Raw genomic sequence first — 20,075 nt, 5'->3', positions numbered from 1 at the left:
ATCCAGGCATTACTTGGGGGTGAAGTCACGATGGGCTCTCTCAACCATGAACAAGGGGGATAACCCGACAGACGGGAAGTTTGGATTTGGAGAAAGATGTGTGTTGTTGGTTTGGTCACAGATACCGGGAGGATAAAATAATATTCCGAAAAAAGCCCTAATTTTTCATAAACCAAAAGTGCTTTACAATTGTTTCCTGAGAATAAGAGTTTGTTTTGTTTTGTAAGTACAGGATGGTTGTTTGGGAGATGGGCTGTTGTGTGATTCATGTTTGCAGCAAATAATCTATTGGTTGCAGCTTCTCTTTCCTTGTTTTCAAGGTGTTCTGGGTTGAACCAAGCGCTGGGGCTGCTACCTTAGGAGGAACATAAAAAATGTCAGGTAAAGATTTCCTAAAACCTCAGTCTCCATATCCCCTACTTCTTCTCTAGACTTCCTCTCTCTTTTTTTATATCTCTTCAGCTTTAGGAATTTGACTCCCCCTCCAGCCTATTCTATAGCTATAGAGCATGTGATAATAAAAAATGGAAATAAAATAAAACAAATATGTGACTTAGATGTAGTCCTCTTCCTTATTTATTGTTATGGTACCTGCTTTGAGAATGTTCCTTTACACAAGTTAGTATACTCCAGGGTCAGGGTAACTATCTCCAGTTTCACAATCTGTGTGATGTTTTCTCCTTTCTGCCTCTTACTTTAGGGCACTTACGAATACTAAGGTTTATCTGGCAAAGCGCGTTGCCATGTAGGGTTTGTAGCAGTGTCCTGCCTCCCCGAGTTCCTGCTTTAATTTTGCATTCCCACTGATGTGGCGGACAGCCTGCTTACCCTGGCACCACCATATGCAGCCACACTCCTCAAGGAATGTGAATTTGGTGGGCTCCTGGTGCAGGTCTGGTCCCCTCCTGGGTCTGTCCCTGTGTTGCCCAGCAGTTCCTTGGGTCTGGACGCGCTGGGCCTTCAGCACTTGTCCCTGTGTCGCCCAGCAGTTCCTTGGGTCTGGACGCGCTGGGCCTTCAGCACTGTCCCTGTGTCGCCCAGCAGTTCCTTGGGTCTGGACACTCTGGGCCTTCAGCACTTGTCCCTGTGTCGCCCAGCAGTTCCTTGGGTCTGGACGCGCTGGGCCTTCAGCACTTGTCCCTGTGTCGCCCAGCAGTTCCTTGGGTCTGGACGCGCTGGGCCTTCAGCACTGTCCCTGTGTCGCCCAGCAGTTCCTTGGGTCTGGACGCGCTGGGCCTTCAGCACTTGTCCCTGTGTCGCCCAGCAGTTCCTTGGGTCTGGACGCGCTGGGCCTTCAGCACTGTCCCTGTGTCGCCCAGCAGTTCCTTGGGTCTGGACGCGCTGGGCCTTCAGCACTTGTCCCTGTGTCGCCCAGCAGTTCCTTGGGTCTGGACGCGCTGGGCCTTCAGCACTGTCCCTGTGTCGCCCAGCAGTTCCTTGGGTCTGGACGCGCTGGGCCTTCAGCACTTGTCCCTGTGTCGCCCAGCAGTTCCTTGAGTCTGGACGCGCTGAGCCTTCAGCACTTGTCCCTGTGTCGCCCAGCAGTTCCTTGGGTCTGGACGCGCTGGGCCTTCAGCACTGTCCCTGTGTCGCCCAGCAGTTCCTTGGGTCTGGACGCGCTGGGCCTTCAGCACTTGTCCCTGTGTCGCCCAGCAGTTCCTTGAGTCTGGACGCGCTGGGCCTTCAGCACTTGTCCCTGTGTCGCCCAGCAGTTCCTTGGGTCTGGACGCGCTGGGCCTTCAGCACTGTCCCTGTGTCGCCCAGCAGTTCCTTGGGTCTGGACGCGCTGGGCCTTCAACACTTGTCCCTGTGTCGCCCAGCAGTTCCTTGGGTCTGGACGCGCTGGGCCTTCAGCACTTGTCCCTGTGTCGCCCAGCAGTTCCTTGGGTCTGGACGCGCTGGGCCTTCAGCACTTGTCCCTGTGTCGCCCAGCAGTTCCATGAGTAGCCCCGCATTTGTCTCCTCTTCTACAGCACGTGACACTCTCCTCTCTCGGACTGTTCCTCATTCTTGCTTCATGGAACTGACTTCCGCCTAGTCGTGTCCTCCCATCCAGCCCTTCTCTCTCTTGTCTGCCACTTCAGGGGTTGTGCTGGGTCTCTCTGGTGGGAGTGGGAGCTTGTCTTTTTTTCTCTTTCCTCTGTTTCTTTGGTATGTGCTTTTCTTTTCTTCTCCCTTGTGTACTTCCTTTTGTGTTGTGATTTTTCTCCTTTTTCAGGTGTTGCAGTAATCGGGTGCTGTTGGAGGAGCGTGAAGAGTTCTGGGCCGCCAAGTAAGTCCTTATCTTCCCTCAGTTTGAAATGGTGAGTTCCACTGAGCGAACTGGATACAGCCTCAGTCTGCGACGGCATTTAAAGCACTGAGTACAAGGCCGATAAAATGTCTCTCCAGGAATCACTGAAATAAGAAATCGATGAATCCTCTAAGAGGGCAGGAGAGTAAACAATAGCTGATAATTCATTAAAGGTGTTCAAATGTCTTACTGTGATATCAGCCATTGTCACGGAGAGTAAATTGTTGATGTTGGATGGTTCTGAGAATCTGTGTTGCAATGTATGTGTAACTTGCATTTCGTTCTTCAGTATTCACTCATTTTTGTGCACACAACCTAGGGTTTCACTGGTTCCAAGCTCCCTGTATACACAGTGTCCGAGAGCTGTGTCACCCCTGTCAGAAGTGCAACTCAAGCTGATTTCCTCTTTGTTTCTGCAAAAAAACTGTCATAAACATTATTTCTTGGTGTCAATTTACTATCTCTAACTCTATTTCTACAGGTCACTGAAACACTAACCGAAAAAGAAACTTTGTTTGGTGAAACTCGATGAAAAGGATTATTTTGAAGAAAGTAAAATATTCTACATTCTAGAGCTGTAAAAAGAAATCCTTCGCACCAGGAATGGTGAGGAACGTGGAGCGGAAGAAACTGCTGAATGTCGAAGTGATTCCTCACATTTCTTCTGTTCATTATACGTTGTCGAGCACCTAAAGTAAACCGATCAGAAGCAATTACTGAATTTACTGTTTCAAGGTTTGTAAGAACGAAGAACATTGGCGACAATTGATATCAAAGCCGCGCACTTGAGAACAAACTAATCAGTGTTGTAGATTCTGCCTGGTCGTTTATGAGCAGTGCCTTGAAGACCTGAGCACCTTCTCAAGAAAACAGCATCTGCCCACATAATGTGACAGAATTGTCAAGACGACCAATTGTCTCCGTTTAAAAGGACAATCTTTCATCTGCATCTCCTGTAATTCAGGAGGAAAGAAAACATTGTTTAAAAGAAAGCAATTATGAAAACTCTTCTTGTTGTCACTGCAATCAAAATCGCTGGATTATCGTTTTTAATATAGAAAGATTTTCTCCACCAGCTCTCTTTTTTGTGTTGATCGAGTTGTTTCAAAGACCGCCAAAGTCGATCATGTACCTGGCTTTAGCCTCAAAACAAGAAAAGCTTGTACTGGGATAGGAAGCTTAAAAGGACCCAGTGTTGCGCTATTGATAATTCATAAAATCAATGTGGCATGTCCTAATCCCCGATCATTACTTGTATGAACACATTTATCTAACATTTAAGCACTAAACCCCAAAGCGCTTATCAGTGCTTTTAAAACTCCTAAATCAAATGTGATAAACTAGAGTCACAAAATGAGTATAATTCTTCTTGAGAGAACTCCACCGGGCATAACTTGGAGAAAATGACTCCATGAGGGACATCTTAATAACTACAAGGGGCTCCTCAGTGAGAGTTTATACAGACTCTGAATCAGATTCAGTCTTAAGATGGCATGTATCCAGCAACCAACCCACCTTGGAGATGCATATATCTTGATGAAGAGCAATGAATGTGAGAGCAGCTTTAGTTATCAATCCCACCTCACTAAACACGAGAGAACTCACACTGGACAAAAACCTCATCAGTTCTCTTAGTGTAAAAAAAGCTTCAGTCATAAAGGCAGTCTCACTCAACAGAAGAGAATCCACACTGAACAAAAACCTTATCAGTGCTCTGAATACCAGAAAACCTTCAGTCAGAAAATAACTCTCATTCAACATGAGAGAACTCGCACTGGGCAAAGACCTTATCAGTGCTCTGAATGCTGGAAAACCTTCAGTCAGAAATCCTATCTAGCTCAACATGAGAGAACTCACACTGGACTAAAACCATATCAGTGCTCTGAATGCCAGAAAACCTTTAGTCTGAAAATAACTCTAACTAAACATGAGAGAACTCACACTGGAGAAAGACCGTATGACTGCTCTGAATGCTGGAAAACCTTCAGTTGGAAATCTGGTCTGTCTCAGCATGAGCGAACTCACACAGGACAAAAACTGTATCAGTGCAGATGCAGGGGAGTGACTCCTTCACTCCAAGGGTGATTCCTTCTCTTTCCTGTGCAGGCTGAAGACTGGCTGTCCTCAGAGGATGCTCAATCAGGGAAATGTTGCAGAAGCTGGTAGGAGCTGGAGGAACAATGTGGCAGGCGAAGTCTTCATCTTTGTTGCAGATTGTCGGGTCCTGGGGAGTCCAGATGCAGTTTCTTTGGTCAGAAGTTGAAGTAAGGGATGCTGAAGAATCCTGCTGGAATCTTGCAAGCTGAATATGAGGAACCATCCAAAAGAGAGACCCTAAATAGCCCTGAAAGGGAGATTGGTCACCTAGCTGGGTGACCAACTATCAGGAGGGGGCTCTGACGTCACCTGGCTATCCTGGTGTAGGAGGCTGGACTGGCTTGTAGTGAGTACCTAGGGGTACTTGCACCTTGCACCAGGCCCAGTTATCCCTTATTAGTGTATAGGGTGTCTAGCAGCTTAGGCTGATAGATAATGGTGGCTTAAAAGAGCAGCTTAGGCTGAACTAGGAGACGTGTGTAGGAGGCTGGACTGGCTTGTAGTGAGTACCAAGGGGTACTTGCACCTTGCACCAGGCCCAGTTATCCCTTATTAGTGTATAGGGTGTCTAGCAGCTTAGGCTGATAGATAATGGTAGCTTAGCAGAGCAGCTTAGGCTGAACTAGGAGACGTGTGAAGCTACTACAGTACCACTTAGTGTCATATGCACAATATCATAAGAAAACACAATACACAGTTATACTAAAAATAAAGGTACTTTATTTTTATGACAATATGCCAAAGTATCTTAGAGTGTACCCTCAGTGAGAGGATAGGAAATATACACAAGATATATATACACAATAGCAAAAATATGCAGTATAGTCTTAGAAAACAGTGCAAACAATGTATAGTTACAATAGGATGCAATGGGGAAACATAGGGATAGGGGCAACACAAACCATATACTCCAAAAGTGGAATGTGAACCACGAATGGACCCCAAACCTATGTGACCTTGTAGAGGGTCGCTGGGACTATCAGAAAATAGTGAGAGTTAGAAAAATAACCCTCCCCAAGACCCTGAAAAGTGAGTGCAAAGTGCACCAAAGTTCCCCTAAGGACAAAATAGTCGTGTTAGAGGGAGAATGCAAGGAAAACACAAATCAGCAATGCAACAACGATGGATTCCTGTCTGAAGGTACCTGTGGAACAAGGGGACCAAGTCCAAAAGTCACAAGCAGCTCGGAGATGGGCAGATGCCCAAGAAATGCCAGCGGTTGGTGCAAAGAAGCTCTTACTAGGCTGAAGAACTGTGAATACTGCAGGAACGACAAGGGCTAGAGACTTCCCCTTTGGAGGATGGATCCCCCACGCCTTGGAGAGTCGTGCAGAAGTGTTTTCCCGCCGGATGGACGCCAACAAGCCTTGCTACACGCAAATCGTGCGTTTGGCGTTTTTGGACGCTGCTGGGGCCCAGGAGGGACCAGAAGGTCGCAAATTGGACCTGCAGAGAGAGGGGACGTCGAGCAAGACAAAGAGCCCTCACTGAAGCAGGTAGCACCCGGAGAAGTGCCAGAAACAGGCACTACGAGGATGCGTGAAACGGTGCTCGCCGAAGTTGCACAAAGGAGTCCCACGTCGCCGGAGACCAACTTAGAAAGTCGTGCAATGCAGGTTAGAGTGCCGTGGACCCAGGCTTGGCTGTGCACGAAGGATTTCCGCCGGAAGTGCACAGGGGCCGGAGAAGCTTGCAAAGTCGCGGTTCCCAGCAATGCAGCCCAGCGAGGTGAGGCAAGGACTTACCTCCACCAAACTTGGGCTGAAGAGTCACTGGACTGTGGGGGTCACTTGGACGGTGTCGCTGGATTCGAGGGACCTCGCTCGTCGTGCTGAGAGGAGACCCAAGGGACCGGAGATGCAGCTTTTTGGTGCCTGCGGTTGCAGGGGGAAGATTCCGTCGACCCACGGGAGATTTCTTCGGAGCTTCTGGTGCAGAGAGGAGGCAGACTACCCCCACAGCATGCACAAGCAGGAAAACAGTCGAGAAGGCGGCAGGATCAGCGTTACAGAGTTGCAGTAGTCGTCTTTGCTACTATGTTGCAGGTTTGCAGGCTTCCAGCGCGGTCAGCGGTCGATTCCTTATCAGAAGGTGAAGAGGGAGATGCAGAGGAACTCGGCTGAGCTCATGCATTCGTTATCTAAAGTTTCCCCAGAGACAGAGACCCTAAATAGCCAGAAAAGAGGGTTTGGCTACCTAGGAGAGAGGAAAGGCTACTAACACCTGAAGGAGCCTATCACAAGGAGTCTCTGACGTCACCTGGTGGCACTGGCCACTCAGAGCAGTCCAGTGTGCCAGCAGCACCTCTGTTTCCAAGATGGCAGAGGTCTGGAGCACACTGGAGGAGCTCTGGACACCTCCCAGGGGAGGTGCAGGTCAGGGGAGTGGTCACTCCCCTTTCCTTTGTCCAGTTTCGCGCCAGAGCAGGGGCTAAGGGGTCCCTGAACCGGTGTAGACTGGCTTATGCAGAATTGGGCACCTCTGTGCCCAACAAAGCATTTCCAGAGGCTGGGGGAGGCTACTCCTCCCCTGCCTTCACACCATTTTCCAAAGGGAGAGGGTGTCACACCCTCTCTCAGAGGAAGTTCTTTGTTCTGCCATCCTGGGCCAGGCCTGGCTGGACCCCAGGAGGGCAGATGCCTGTCTGAGGGGTTGGCAGCAGCAGCAGCTGCAGAGAAACCCCAGGAAGGGCAGTCTGGCAGTACCAGGGTCTGTGCTACAGACCACTGGGATCATGGAATTGTACCAACAATGCCAGGATGGCATAGAGGGGGCAATTCCATGATCATAGACATGTTACATGGCCATATTCGGAGTTACCATGGTGAAGCTACATATAGGTAGTGACCTATATGTAGTGCACGCGTGTAATGGTGTCCCCGCACTCGCAAAGTTCAGTGAATTGGCTCTGAACAATGTGGGGGCACCTTGGCTAGTGCCAGGGTGCCCTCACACTAAGTAACTTTGCACCTAACCTTTACCAGGTAAAGGTTAGACATATAGGTGACTTATAAGTTACTTAAGTGCAGTGTAAAATGGCTGTGAAATAACGTGGACGTTATTTCACTCAGGCTGCAGTGGCAGGCCTGTGTAAGAATTGTCAGAGCTCCCTATGGGTGGCAAAAGAAATGCTGCAGCCCATAGGGATCTCCTGGAACCCCAATACCCTGGGTACCTCAGTACCATATACTAGGGGATTATAAGGGTGTTCCAGTAAGCCAATGTAAATTGGTAAAAATGGTCACTAGCCTGTCAGTGACAATTTGGAAAGCAATGAGAGAGCATAACCACTGAGGTTCTGATTAGCAGAGCCTCAGTGAGACAGTTAGTCACTACACAGGTAACACATACAGGCACACTTATGAGCACTGGGGCCCTGGGTTACCAGGGTCCCAGTGACACATACAACTAAAACAACATATATACAGTGAAAAATGGGGGTAACATGCCAGGCAAGATGGTACTTTCCTACACAACCCCCCCCCAAACGAAGGACAATAAGACTAGCCATTACCTGATGAGTCTTCATTGTCTAAGTGGAAATATCTGGAGAGTCCATCTGCATTGGAGTGGCTACTCCCAGGTCTATGTTCCACTGTATAGTCCATTCCCTGTAGGGATATGGACCACCTCAACAATTTAGGATTTTCACCTTTCATTTGTTTTAGCCAAAGTAGAGGTTTGTGGTCTGTCTGAACAATGAAGTGAGTGCCAAACAGGTATGGCCTCAACTTCTTCAGAGCCCAGACCACAGCAAAGGCCTCCCTCTCAATGGCAGACCAACGCTTTTCTCTAGGGGTCAACCTTCTACTAATAAAAGCAACAGGTTGATCCTGGCCCTCAGAATTAAGTTGTGATAGGACTGCCCCTACTCCTAATTCAGATGCATCAGTTTGGACATAGAATTTTTTAGAGTAACAAGGGCTTTTCAGGACAGGTGCAGAGCACATGGCCTGCTTCAGCTCCTCAAAAGCTTTCTGACAGTTTGCTGTCCATAATACCTTTTTAGGCATTTTCTTGGATGTGAGGTCATTAAGAGGGGCTGCAATGGAGCCATAGTTCTTAATGAACCTCCTGTAATACCCAGTGAGGCCTAGGAAGGCTCTCACCTGAGTCTGAGTGGTAGGGGGAATCCAATCAATAATAGTTTGGATTTTCCCCTGAAGTGGTGCAATCTGTTCCCCACCAACAAGGTGTCCCAGATAAACCACCTTACCCTGCCCTATCTGGCACTTTGAAGCCTTGATAGTGAGGCCTGCCTTTTGCAGGGCCTCCAAAACTTTCCAAAGGTGGACCAGGTGATCATCCCAGCTGGAGCTAAAGACAGCTATATCATCCAAATATGCTGCACTGAAAGCTTCCAGCCCTTGCAGGACTGTGTTCACCAACCTCTGAAAAGTGGCAGGTGCATTTTTCAAACCAAAAGGCATTACAGTAAACTGGTAATGTCCTCCAATGGTAGAAAATGCAGTCTTAGGTTTAGCATCTTCTGACATTTTGATCTGCCAATACCCTGCAGTCAAATCAAAAGTGCTTAGATACTTGGCAGATGCCAGTGTATCTATTAGCTCATCTGCCCTGGGTATAGGGTGAGCATCTGTTTTGGTTACCAAGTTGAGACCTCTATAGTCTACACAAAACCTCATTTCCTTCTTTCCATCTTTAGAATTGGGTTTTGGTACCAGTACCACAGGAGAAGCCCATGGACTGTCAGAGTGCTCAACCACTCCTAGTTCCAACATCTTCTGAACTTCTTGCTTTATGCAGTCCCTGACATGGTCAGGCTGCCTATAGATCTTACTTTTGACAGGTAAACTGTCTCCAGTATCTATAGTGTGCTCACACCAAGAAGTGGTGCCTGGCACAATGGAGAAGAGTTCTGAAAATTGTCCTAGGAGATTTATGCAATTATCTTTCTGCTCCGCAGTAAGACAATCAGCCAAAACTACCCCTTCCACAAGAGCATCTTGTTCTGTGGAAGAGAAGAGATCAGGTAGAGGATCACTGTCTTCTTCCTGTCCCTCATCTGTTGCCATGAGCAGGGTGAGATCAGCCCTGTCATAGTAGGGTTTCAGGCGGTTGACATGGAGCACCCTAAGGGGACTCCTGGCAGTGCCTAAGTCAACCAAGTAGGTGACTTCACCCTTCTTTTCAACAATTGTGTGTGGACCACTCCATTTATCTTGGAGTGCTCTTGGGGCCACAGGCTCCAAGACCCACACTTTCTGCCCTGGTTGGTACTGAACCAAAACAGCCTTCTGATCATGCCATTGCTTCTGGAGCTCTTGGCTGGCCTGAAGGTTTTTACTGGCCTTTTTCATGTACTCAGCCATCCTTGATCTGAGGCCAAGTACATAGTCCACAATATCCTGCTTAGGAGCTTTTAAAGGTTGTTCCCAACCCTCCTTTACAAGTGTGAGTGGACCCCTAACAGGGTGTCCAAAAAGAAGTTCAAAGGGGCTGAAGCCCACTCCTTTCTGGGGTACCTCCCTGTAGGCAAAAAGGAGGCATGGTAGAAGGATATCCCATCTCCTGCGGAGTTTTTCAGGGAGTCCCATAATCATGCCTTTGAGAGTTTTATTAAATCTCTCCACCAGTCCATTTGTTTGTGGATGATAGGGTGTTGTGAACTTGTAAGTTACACCACACTCCTTCCACATGGCCTTTAAGTATGCAGACATGAAATTGCTTCCTCTGTCTGATACTACTTCCTTTGGGAAGCCCACCCTGGAAAATATTCCCAGGAGGGCCTTTGCCACTGCAGGAGCTGTAGTGGTCCTTAAAGGAATAGCTTCAGGATACCTTGTGGCATGGTCCACTACCACTAAGATAAACCTATTGCCTGAAGCAGTAGGAGGGTCAAGGGGGCCAACTATGTCAACCCCTACCCTTTCAAAGGGAACCCCAACCACAGGCAGTGGGATAAGGGGTGCCTTTGGAGTGCTACCTGTCTTGCCACTGGCTTGACAGGTTTCACAGGACTTACAAAAATCTTTTGTGTCCTCAGACATCCTAGGCCAATGAAACAGTGGTACCAATCTGTCCCAAGTTTTCATTTGACCCAGGTGCCCAGCTAAGGGAATGTCATGTGCCAGTGTTAGGAGGAACTTTCTGTACTCCTGAGGAATCACTAATCTCCTGGCAGCTCCAGGTTTAGGATCCCTTTGCTCAGTGTACAAGAGGTTGTCCTCCCAGTAAACTCTGTGTGAGTCACTGACATCCCCATTAGCCTGTTTGACAGCTTGCTGTCTGAGACCCTCTAATGTGGGACAGGTTTGCTGTGCCACACTCAGCTCCTCTCTGGCAGGCCCCCCTTCACCCAAAAGCTCAGCAGTGTCTGCTTCCAGCTCCTCTGGTGTAGGTTCTGCACAGGGAGGGAATTCTTCTTCCTCAGAATTAGAATCCACTGTAGAGGGAGGGATAGTAGGAAGTGGTTTGCTTCTACTAGCCCTAGCTTTAGGGAGCACTTGGTCCATTGTTCCAGGATCCAAGCTTCCCTGTCCTTTTTGCTTTTTGGCCTGAGCCCTTGTCAAAGCAAAAATATGCCCTGGGATGCCCAGCATTGCTGCATGGGCCTCCAACTCCACATCTGACCAAGCTGATGTCTCCAAATCGTTCCCTAATAGACAGTCTACAGGTAAATCTGAAGCTACCACAACTTTCTTTGGACCAGATACCCCCCCCCAGTTGAGATTTACAACAGCCATGGGGTGGCTTTGTGTTATGTTGTGAGCATCGGTTACTTGGTACTGGTGTCCAAGTATGTGTTGTTCAGGGTGCACCAGTTTCTCAATCACCATTGTGACACTGGCACCTGTGTCCCTGTAGGCCTGGACCTCAACACCATTTATTAGGGTTAGTTGCTTGTACTTCTCCAAGTTATGGGGGCAAGCAACCAAAGTGGCTAAGTCAATAGCCCCTTCAGAGACTAAAGTAGCCTCTGTGGTCTCCCTAATCAGACCAACCCCAACTAAATTACCAAAAGTGAGCCCAGCTACTCCCTTGGATTGGCTATTAGTAGGTTTGCTCCCACCACCACTGCTATTAGTAGGGACACTAGGTGTAGCAGTAGGGGTTGTAGTGGTAGGAGCTGTGGTGCCTTTCTTTGGACAACTGGGATCTGTTGTCCAATGGCCTTTTATCTTACATAAATAGCACCATGGTTTCTTTTCCTTGTTCTGATTAGAGGAGGGTTTGGGCCCACCACCCCCACCAGAGTGTTTTTGTGGGCCTGATGAAGACTCATTTTTAGATTTGTCCCCACCCTTGTCAGAAGACTTACCATCCTTCTTTTTGTTGCCATCTTTGTCACCCCCTGTATGAACTTTTCTGTTCACTCTTGTTCTGACCCATTTGTCTGCCTTCTTTCCCAATTCTTGGGGAGAGGTCAGATCAGACTCCACCAAGTACTGGTGCAACAAATCAGACACACAATTATTAAGAATATGCTCTCTCAGGATTAAGTTATACAGGCTGTCATAATCAGTAACTTTACTGCCATGTAACCACCCCTCCAAGGCCTTCACTGCCTGGTCAATGAAATCAACCCAGTCTTGTGAAGACTCCTTTTTGGTATCTCTGAACTTGATCCTGTACTGTTCAGTGGTTAAGCCATAACCATCCAGGAGTGCATTCTTAAGAACTTGGAAATTGTTAGCATCATTTTCTTTTACAGTAAGGAGCCTATCCCTACCTTTTCCAGTAAATGATAGCCATAGGATAGCAGCCCACTGCCTTTGAGGGACATCCTGTACAGCACAGGCCCTCTCAAGTGCAGCAAACCACTTGTTAATGTCATCCCCCTCCTTGTAAGGGGGAACTATCTTATGCAGATTCCTGGAATCATGCTCTTTTGCAGGATGACTATGGGGAATACTGCTGCTGCCACCATGGGTATCTAAACCCATTTTCTGTCTTTCCCTCTCTATTTCTAAAGACTGTCTATCCAAATCCAGCTGTTGCTTCTTGAGCTTCAGTCTGGTTTGCTCCACTCTCAATCTATTGAGCTCCCTTTCCAACAATCTGTCATCAGGGTGGGTGGGAGGGACATTTCTAGATACAGAGGTATGATGGGAATGAACAGAAGGAGACCTGTCCCTTACAGAGGGCACCCTAACAGCTTGGCTACCAGCATAATGTGAGAGCACACCATCAGTATGGTGTGATTCAACCTCTGTACCAACTATGCTAGACTGTCTAGTAATGGGCAGGCTGAGAATTTTCTTTCCTGAACCTTTTCCTGGGGGAGTCCCTGGATCAGATTGAGAACCATTAGCTACTTTTTCTACAGATTGGGCACTTTTGGCCTTATCCTGTACTCTAAGCATATTAATTAACAGTTCTAAGGAAGGATTCTTCCCTACACTCAAACCTCTCTCTATGCAGAGACTCCTTGCTCCTTTCCAGCTAAGGTGATCATATGCAAGTTTGGACAGTTCAACTTTTTGGCCTGTGCCAGACATTTTTAGAGAGAGTTAAAGTGATAGATAAAGAGAAAAAAGTTTTCAGAACTTTTTGGAAAGACAGAAAAAACTTTTTAAACTTTTAAGAACTTTTTGAAAGTTTAGTAGTACTTTTCAGCACTTAGAAAAGAGTGAAAAGAGGAAATGCAAAACTTTTTGGCTATGTGTATATACACTGACCTTGTTTTGTATATTTTTCTCTTATGAAAAGTACAATGACAAGAGTGGTAAGTAGTCTCAAGCACTTATCCCACCACTGCACAACCAATGTAGGAGGCTGGACTGGCTTGTAGTGAGTACCAAGGGGTACTTGCACCTTGCACCAGGCCCAGTTATCCCTTATTAGTGTATAGGGTGTCTAGCAGCTTAGGCTGATAGATAATGGTAGCTTAGCAGAGCAGCTTAGGCTGAACTAGGAGACGTGTGAAGCTACTACAGTACCACTTAGTGTCATATGCACAATATCATAAGAAAACACAATACACAGTTATACTAAAAATAAAGGTACTTTATTTTTATGACAATATGCCAAAGTATCTTAGAGTGTACCCTCAGTGAGAGGATAGGAAATATACACAAGATATATATACACAATAGCAAAAATATGCAGTATAGTCTTAGAAAACAGTGCAAACAATGTATAGTTACAATAGGATGCAATGGGGAAACATAGGGATAGGGGCAACACAAACCATATACTCCAAAAGTGGAATGTGAACCACGAATGGACCCCAAACCTATGTGACCTTGTAGAGGGTCGCTGGGACTATCAGAAAATAGTGAGAGTTAGAAAAATAACCCTCCCCAAGACCCTGAAAAGTGAGTGCAAAGTGCACCAAAGTTCCCCTAAGGACAAAATAGTCGTGTTAGAGGGAGAATGCAAGGAAAACACAAATCAGCAATGCAACAACGATGGATTCCTGTCTGAAGGTACCTGTGGAACAAGGGGACCAAGTCCAAAAGTCACAAGCAGCTCGGAGATGGGCAGATGCCCAAGAAATGCCAGCGGTTGGTGCAAAGAAGCTCTTACTAGGCTGAAGAACTGTGAATACTGCAGGAACGACAAGGGCTAGAGACTTCCCCTTTGGAGGATGGATCCCCCACGCCTTGGAGAGTCGTGCAGAAGTGTTTTCCCGCCGGATGGACGCCAACAAGCCTTGCTACACGCAAATCGTGCGTTTGGCGTTTTTGGACGCTGCTGGGGCCCAGGAGGGACCAGAAGGTCGCAAATTGGACCTGCAGAGAGAGGGGACGTCGAGCAAGACAAAGAGCCCTCACTGAAGCAGGTAGCACCCGGAGAAGTGCCAGAAACAGGCACTACGAGGATGCGTGAAACGGTGCTCGCCGAAGTTGCACAAAGGAGTCCCACGTCGCCGGAGACCAACTTAGAAAGTCGTGCAATGCAGGTTAGAGTGCCGTGGACCCAGGCTTGGCTGTGCACGAAGGATTTCCGCCGGAAGTGCACAGGGGCCGGAGAAGCTTGCAAAGTCGCGGTTCCCAGCAATGCAGCCCAGCGAGGTGAGGCAAGGACTTACCTCCACCAAACTTGGGCTGAAGAGTCACTGGACTGTGGGGGTCACTTGGACGGTGTCGCTGGATTCGAGGGACCTCGCTCGTCGTGCTGAGAGGAGACCCAAGGGACCGGAGATGCAGCTTTTTGGTGCCTGCGGTTGCAGGGGGAAGATTCCGTCGACCCACGGGAGATTTCTTCGGAGCTTCTGGTGCAGAGAGGAGGCAGACTACCCCCACAGCATGCACAAGCAGGAAAACAGTCGAGAAGGCGGCAGGATCAGCGTTACAGAGTTGCAGTAGTCGTCTTTGCTACTATGTTGCAGGTTTGCAGGCTTCCAGCGCGGTCAGCGGTCGATTCCTTATCAGAAGGTGAAGAGGGAGATGCAGAGGAACTCGGCTGAGCTCATGCATTCGTTATCTAAAGTTTCCCCAGAGACAGAGACCCTAAATAGCCAGAAAAGAGGGTTTGGCTACCTAGGAGAGAGGAAAGGCTACTAACACCTGAAGGAGCCTATCACAAGGAGTCTCTGACGTCACCTGGTGGCACTGGCCACTCAGAGCAGTCCAGTGTGCCAGCAGCACCTCTGTTTCCAAGATGGCAGAGGTCTGGAGCACACTGGAGGAGCTCTGGACACCTCCCAGGGGAGGTGCAGGTCAGGGGAGTGGTCACTCCCCTTTCCTTTGTCCAGTTTCGCGCCAGAGCAGGGGCTAAGGGGTCCCTGAACCGGTGTAGACTGGCTTATGCAGAATTGGGCACCTCTGTGCCCAACAAAGCATTTCCAGAGGCTGGGGGAGGCTACTCCTCCCCTGCCTTCACACCATTTTCCAAAGGGAGAGGGTGTCACACCCTCTCTCAGAGGAAGTTCTTTGTTCTGCCATCCTGGGCCAGGCCTGGCTGGACCCCAGGAGGGCAGATGCCTGTCTGAGGGGTTGGCAGCAGCAGCAGCTGCAGAGAAACCCCAGGAAGGGCAGTCTGGCAGTACCAGGGTCTGTGCTACAGACCACTGGGATCATGGAATTGTACCAACAATGCCAGGATGGCATAGAGGGGGCAATTCCATGATCATAGACATGTTACATGGCCATATTCGGAGTTACCATGGTGAAGCTACATATAGGTAGTGACCTATATGTAGTGCACGCGTGTAATGGTGTCCCCGCACTCGCAAAGTTCAGTGAATTGGCTCTGAACAATGTGGGGGCACCTTGGCTAGTGCCAGGGTGCCCTCACACTAAGTAACTTTGCACCTAACCTTTACCAGGTAAAGGTTAGACATATAGGTGACTTATAAGTTACTTAAGTGCAGTGTAAAATGGCTGTGAAATAACGTGGACGTTATTTCACTCAGGCTGCAGTGGCAGGCCTGTGTAAGAATTGTCAGAGCTCCCTATGGGTGGCAAAAGAAATGCTGCAGCCCATAGGGATCTCCTGGAACCCCAATACCCTGGGTACCTCAGTACCATATACTAGGGGATTATAAGGGTGTTCCAGTAAGCCAATGTAAATTGGTAAAAATGGTCACTAGCCTGTCAGTGACAATTTGGAAAGCAATGAGAGAGCATAACCACTGAGGTTCTGATTAGCAGAGCCTCAGTGAGACAGTTAGTCACTACACAGGTAACACATACAGGCACACTTATGAGCACTGGGGCCCTGGGTTACCAGGGTCCCAGTGACACATACAACTAAAACAACATATATACAGTGAAAAATGGGGGTAACATGCCAGGCAAGATGGTACTTTCCTACAACGTGTGAAGCTACTACAGTACCACTTAGTGTCATATTCACAATATCATAAGAAAACACAAGACACAGTTATACTAAAAATAAAGGTACTTTATTTTTATGACAATATGCCAAAGTATCTCAGAGTGTACCCTCAGTGAGAGGATAGGAAATATACACAAGATATATATACACAATAGCAAAAATATGCAGTATAGTCTTAGAAAACAGTGCAAACAATGTATAGTTACAATAGGATGCAATGGGGAAACATAGGGATAGGGGCAACACAAACCATATACTCCAAAAGTGGAATGCGAACCACGAATGGATCCCAAACCTATGTGACCTTGTAGAGGGTCGCTGGGACTATTAGAAAATAGTGAGAGTTAGAAAAATAACCCTCCCCAAGACCCTGAAAAGTGAGTGCAAAGTGCACTAAAGTTCCCCTAAGGACAAAGAAGTCGTGTTAGAGGAATAATGCAGGAAAGACACAAACCAACAATGCAACAACTATGGATTTCCAATCTAGGGTACCTGTGGAACAAGGGGACCAAGTCCAAAAGTCACAAGCAAGTCGGAGATGGGCAGATGCCCAGGAAATGCCAGCTGCGGGTGCAAAGAAGCTTCTACTGGACAGAAGAAGCTGAGGTTTCTGCAGGAACGAAAAGGGCTAGAGACTTCCCCTTTGGTGGACGGATCCCTCTCGCCGTGGAGAGTCGTGCAGAAGTGTTTTCCCCACCGAAAGAACGCCAACAAGCCTTGCTAGCTGCAAATCATGCGGTTAGCGTTTTTGGACGCTGCTGTGGCCCTGGAGGGACCAGGAGGTCGCAAATTGGACCAGGAGAGAGAGGGGACGTCGAGCAAGACAAGGAGCCCTCTCAGCAGCAGGTAGCACCCAGAGAAGTGCCAGAAACAGGCACTACGAGGATGCGTGAAACAGTGCTCACCCGAAGTCGCACAAAGAAGTCCCACGTCGCCGGAGAACAACTTAGGAGGTCGTGCAATGCAGGTTAGAGTACCGTGGACCCAGGCTGGTCTGTGCACAAAGGATTTCCGCCGGAAGTGCACGGAGGCCGGAGTAGCTGCAAAAGTCGCGATTCCCAGCAATGCAGAGAAAAGAAGAAGAGTCCAGCCAGTCGACTTCCTTAAAATGCCTATTTTGTAATTGAATTATTGAATTTATTAGACGAGATGTGGGAAATTCAAACCGGGGGGCCTGGACCCTAAGCCTCCCAAAAGTTACAGTCCTAAAATAGTAAAGAGGTGACTTCCCACATTAAAGATTTTTAAAGGTCATGAGCAAAATGCTTCAATAATTATTTTATTCCATTGTAAGAAAGAAATTCAGTTCCAAAGGAATTTAGTCCAATTAAATAAGGACGAAATTGAAAATAAAGAGTGCTTCATTGATCAGCAAAATTAATAATCCAGTCCGAAGGGTTGGAAAAGAGGTCAGGTAGAGGTGCACGATGGTGTAACAGCCAACACGTGTTTCGCCCCTTAAGCGAGTAAGCGGGGGCTTTCTCAAGGCTGAAGAAAATATATATAGACCAAGTAAGTCATCAATCAGGCAAATGCTGTCAAGTGTGATAGCATGCTTCCGGTGCAAATTGTGTGGTGCAATTTATGCTCCCTTTAGGGGAACCAGTGAGCATTAAGAGGAACCCTTACCATGATCTCAAATGTGATCCAAAGGTTAAAGTGATAGGGTCAAGTGCTTATAATCTACTACTTATAAATAATCTGATAAACAAAGATATATTAGTAGTGCTCTACTAAAAAATAAAAAATAAGTAAGACTAGGAGTAAGCCCAAAAAGATGTGCGCTGGCACTCTCATGCTGTTAATATATATTAAGAAGAAATACACGTGAGTGAAAATTACCTAATACGTTCTGTGATAGATATTGAACAAAGAAGAACTTAGAAGAATGGAAGAACGTACCCAGTTCAAAACAATATGCAAAGAACTTCAGACATTAAATTGTCGCAGTTGAAGGTAGGAATCTAGACATGAAATTATGTGCAATGTATTAAACAAACATATAAATAAAAACAATATATACCAAGAGGCACAAATTTAAAACGTGCAAAAATTTGAGAGCTCAAGTTTGCCACCTTGCAACATATCACTAAGCGGTGAGTCTATAATATTTGAATTTCATTTGTACAACAGAGAAGGAACAAGAATATCTTAATGTGACCGAAAAAAGTATAGTTGTAAAACGGCAGGCTCGAAATAAACTTCAAACTATCCTTTAATCAAAAATAGAACTCTTGGTCTAGCGAGCATTTTTAACTTTCTGACACAGTATCAAAGACCCAGTCTCCCTGAAAGGGGAAACTCATTGAATACAGCTGAACGAAGTTGGTTGTTACCTGGTTCGGTGTTAGAAAACGCCGTAAAGTCACCGGCGCGTCCCGCGGTAAATCGTTAAAACTCCGACGGGCAGCTAACGTGGTTATCATAACTACTCGTCTCTTCTCTGCCTCGCGGACAGCGAAACAGAGAAGGGACACACCATTCAATGCAACCAAAGGGGAATAGTGGCGGCCATGTTTAAACAGGTAAATACTACCTGGTGAAAATTGAAACCCAATGCGTAAGAGTACAGGCTACAGGCATAAACAGTTTAGTAATGAAAAAGTTGAACACTGGTACAACAAGCAAAGGAAAAAGAATATTAGAGGAAAAATATAAAAATAATTAAAGCAAAAAGAATGAAAACATATGAAAGAGAGAAGAGAGAAGAACGTGGGTGATAGAAAAACAGAGAGATAATCTACAGAGAAAAATTGTGATAGAAGGAGGGAAGAAGAAATTAGAGAAACGTCAATATTAACAGTGACTAATACAGAACTTAATGTGAAAACAATAGATTAAGAAGGAAAAAATTAAGAAGGAAAAAATTGGCATTAGACGAATGGAGATTAAATATTAGAGAAATCAATGAATGATCAAAGGAGAGATTTGCCCTTATAGGCTATAACATAAATCATGTAAGATAGGCATAATATAATATGATTATGAGAAAGCTAAAATAAAGAAAATTAACAGGTAGAAAAGAGAAGATGAAAGAAGGGAAGAAGAAGGGACATGTTGAAAAATTAAAATATGAGCCATCTGTAATAACAGACAAAAAGAACAAAAGAAAAAAAGAAGGCATGGCTCAAATAGAGCATTTTGAGCTATCAACCGACAGAAGCAATCGTAACAGTACAACTTTTACAATAACCAATAATGCCATTCATGGTCCTGGTTCAAACCATTGTTCACCGTATCATATTGAATAATCATCCTGCTTTCTTGTTGACGTAGACGTAAGTGTAGGTTGCCACCCCGTGGAGACGGAGTGATGCGATCTATTCCAATGAATTTAAAGGAAAGTGCATTATGATGAAAAGTTTTAAAGTGCTCCACTAGAGGTGCCTTGGTCTCCAGTTTCAAAATGTCACTTGGACAGAGTTGCTGGATTCGAGGGACGTCGCTCGTCGTGCTGAGAGGAGACCCAAGGGACCGGTAATGCAGTTTTTTGGTGCCTGCGGTTGCAGGGGGAAGATTCCGTCGACCCACGGGAGATTTCTTCGGAGCTTCTGGTGCAGAGAGGAGGCAGACTACCCCCACAGCATGCACAAGCAGGAAAACAGTCGAGAAGGCGGCAGGATCAGCGTTACAGAGTTGCAGTAGTCGTCTTAGCTACTTTGTTGCAGTTTTGCAGGCTTCCAGCGCGGTCAGCAGTCGATTCCTTATCAGAAGGTGAAGAGAGAGATGCAGAGGAACTCGGCTGAGCTCTTGCATTCGTTATCTAAAGTTTCCCCAGAGACAGAGACCCTAAATAGCCAGAAAAGAGGGTTTGGCTACCTAGGAGAGAGGATAGGCTAGCAACACCTGAAGGAGCCTATCACAAGGAGTCTCTGACGTCACCTGGTGGCACTGGCCACTCAGAGCAGTCCAGTGTGCCAGCAGCACCTCTGTTTCC

At 46.9% G+C, this 20,075-nt stretch overlaps 1 long non-coding RNA gene across 1 annotated transcript; it reads left to right on the top strand.

Moving 5' to 3' along the window:
- Positions 1–342: 342 nt before the first annotated feature.
- LOC138278700 (uncharacterized) lies at positions 343–3,193 on the top strand. The gene is made up of 3 exons (XR_011200806.1): positions 343–381; positions 2,219–2,272; positions 2,775–3,193. It is a non-coding gene; the product is annotated as an uncharacterized lncRNA (long non-coding RNA).
- The last annotated feature ends 16,882 nt before the right edge of the window (positions 3,194–20,075 follow it).

The sequence above is a fragment of the Pleurodeles waltl genome, unplaced genomic scaffold, assembly GCF_031143425.1.
Source record: "Pleurodeles waltl isolate 20211129_DDA unplaced genomic scaffold, aPleWal1.hap1.20221129 scaffold_54, whole genome shotgun sequence".
NCBI classification, from domain to species: Eukaryota; Metazoa; Chordata; class Amphibia; order Caudata; family Salamandridae; genus Pleurodeles; species Pleurodeles waltl.
The sequence above is the reverse complement of the archived record's forward strand: the minus strand, read 5'-3'. Positions and strand labels throughout refer to the sequence as shown.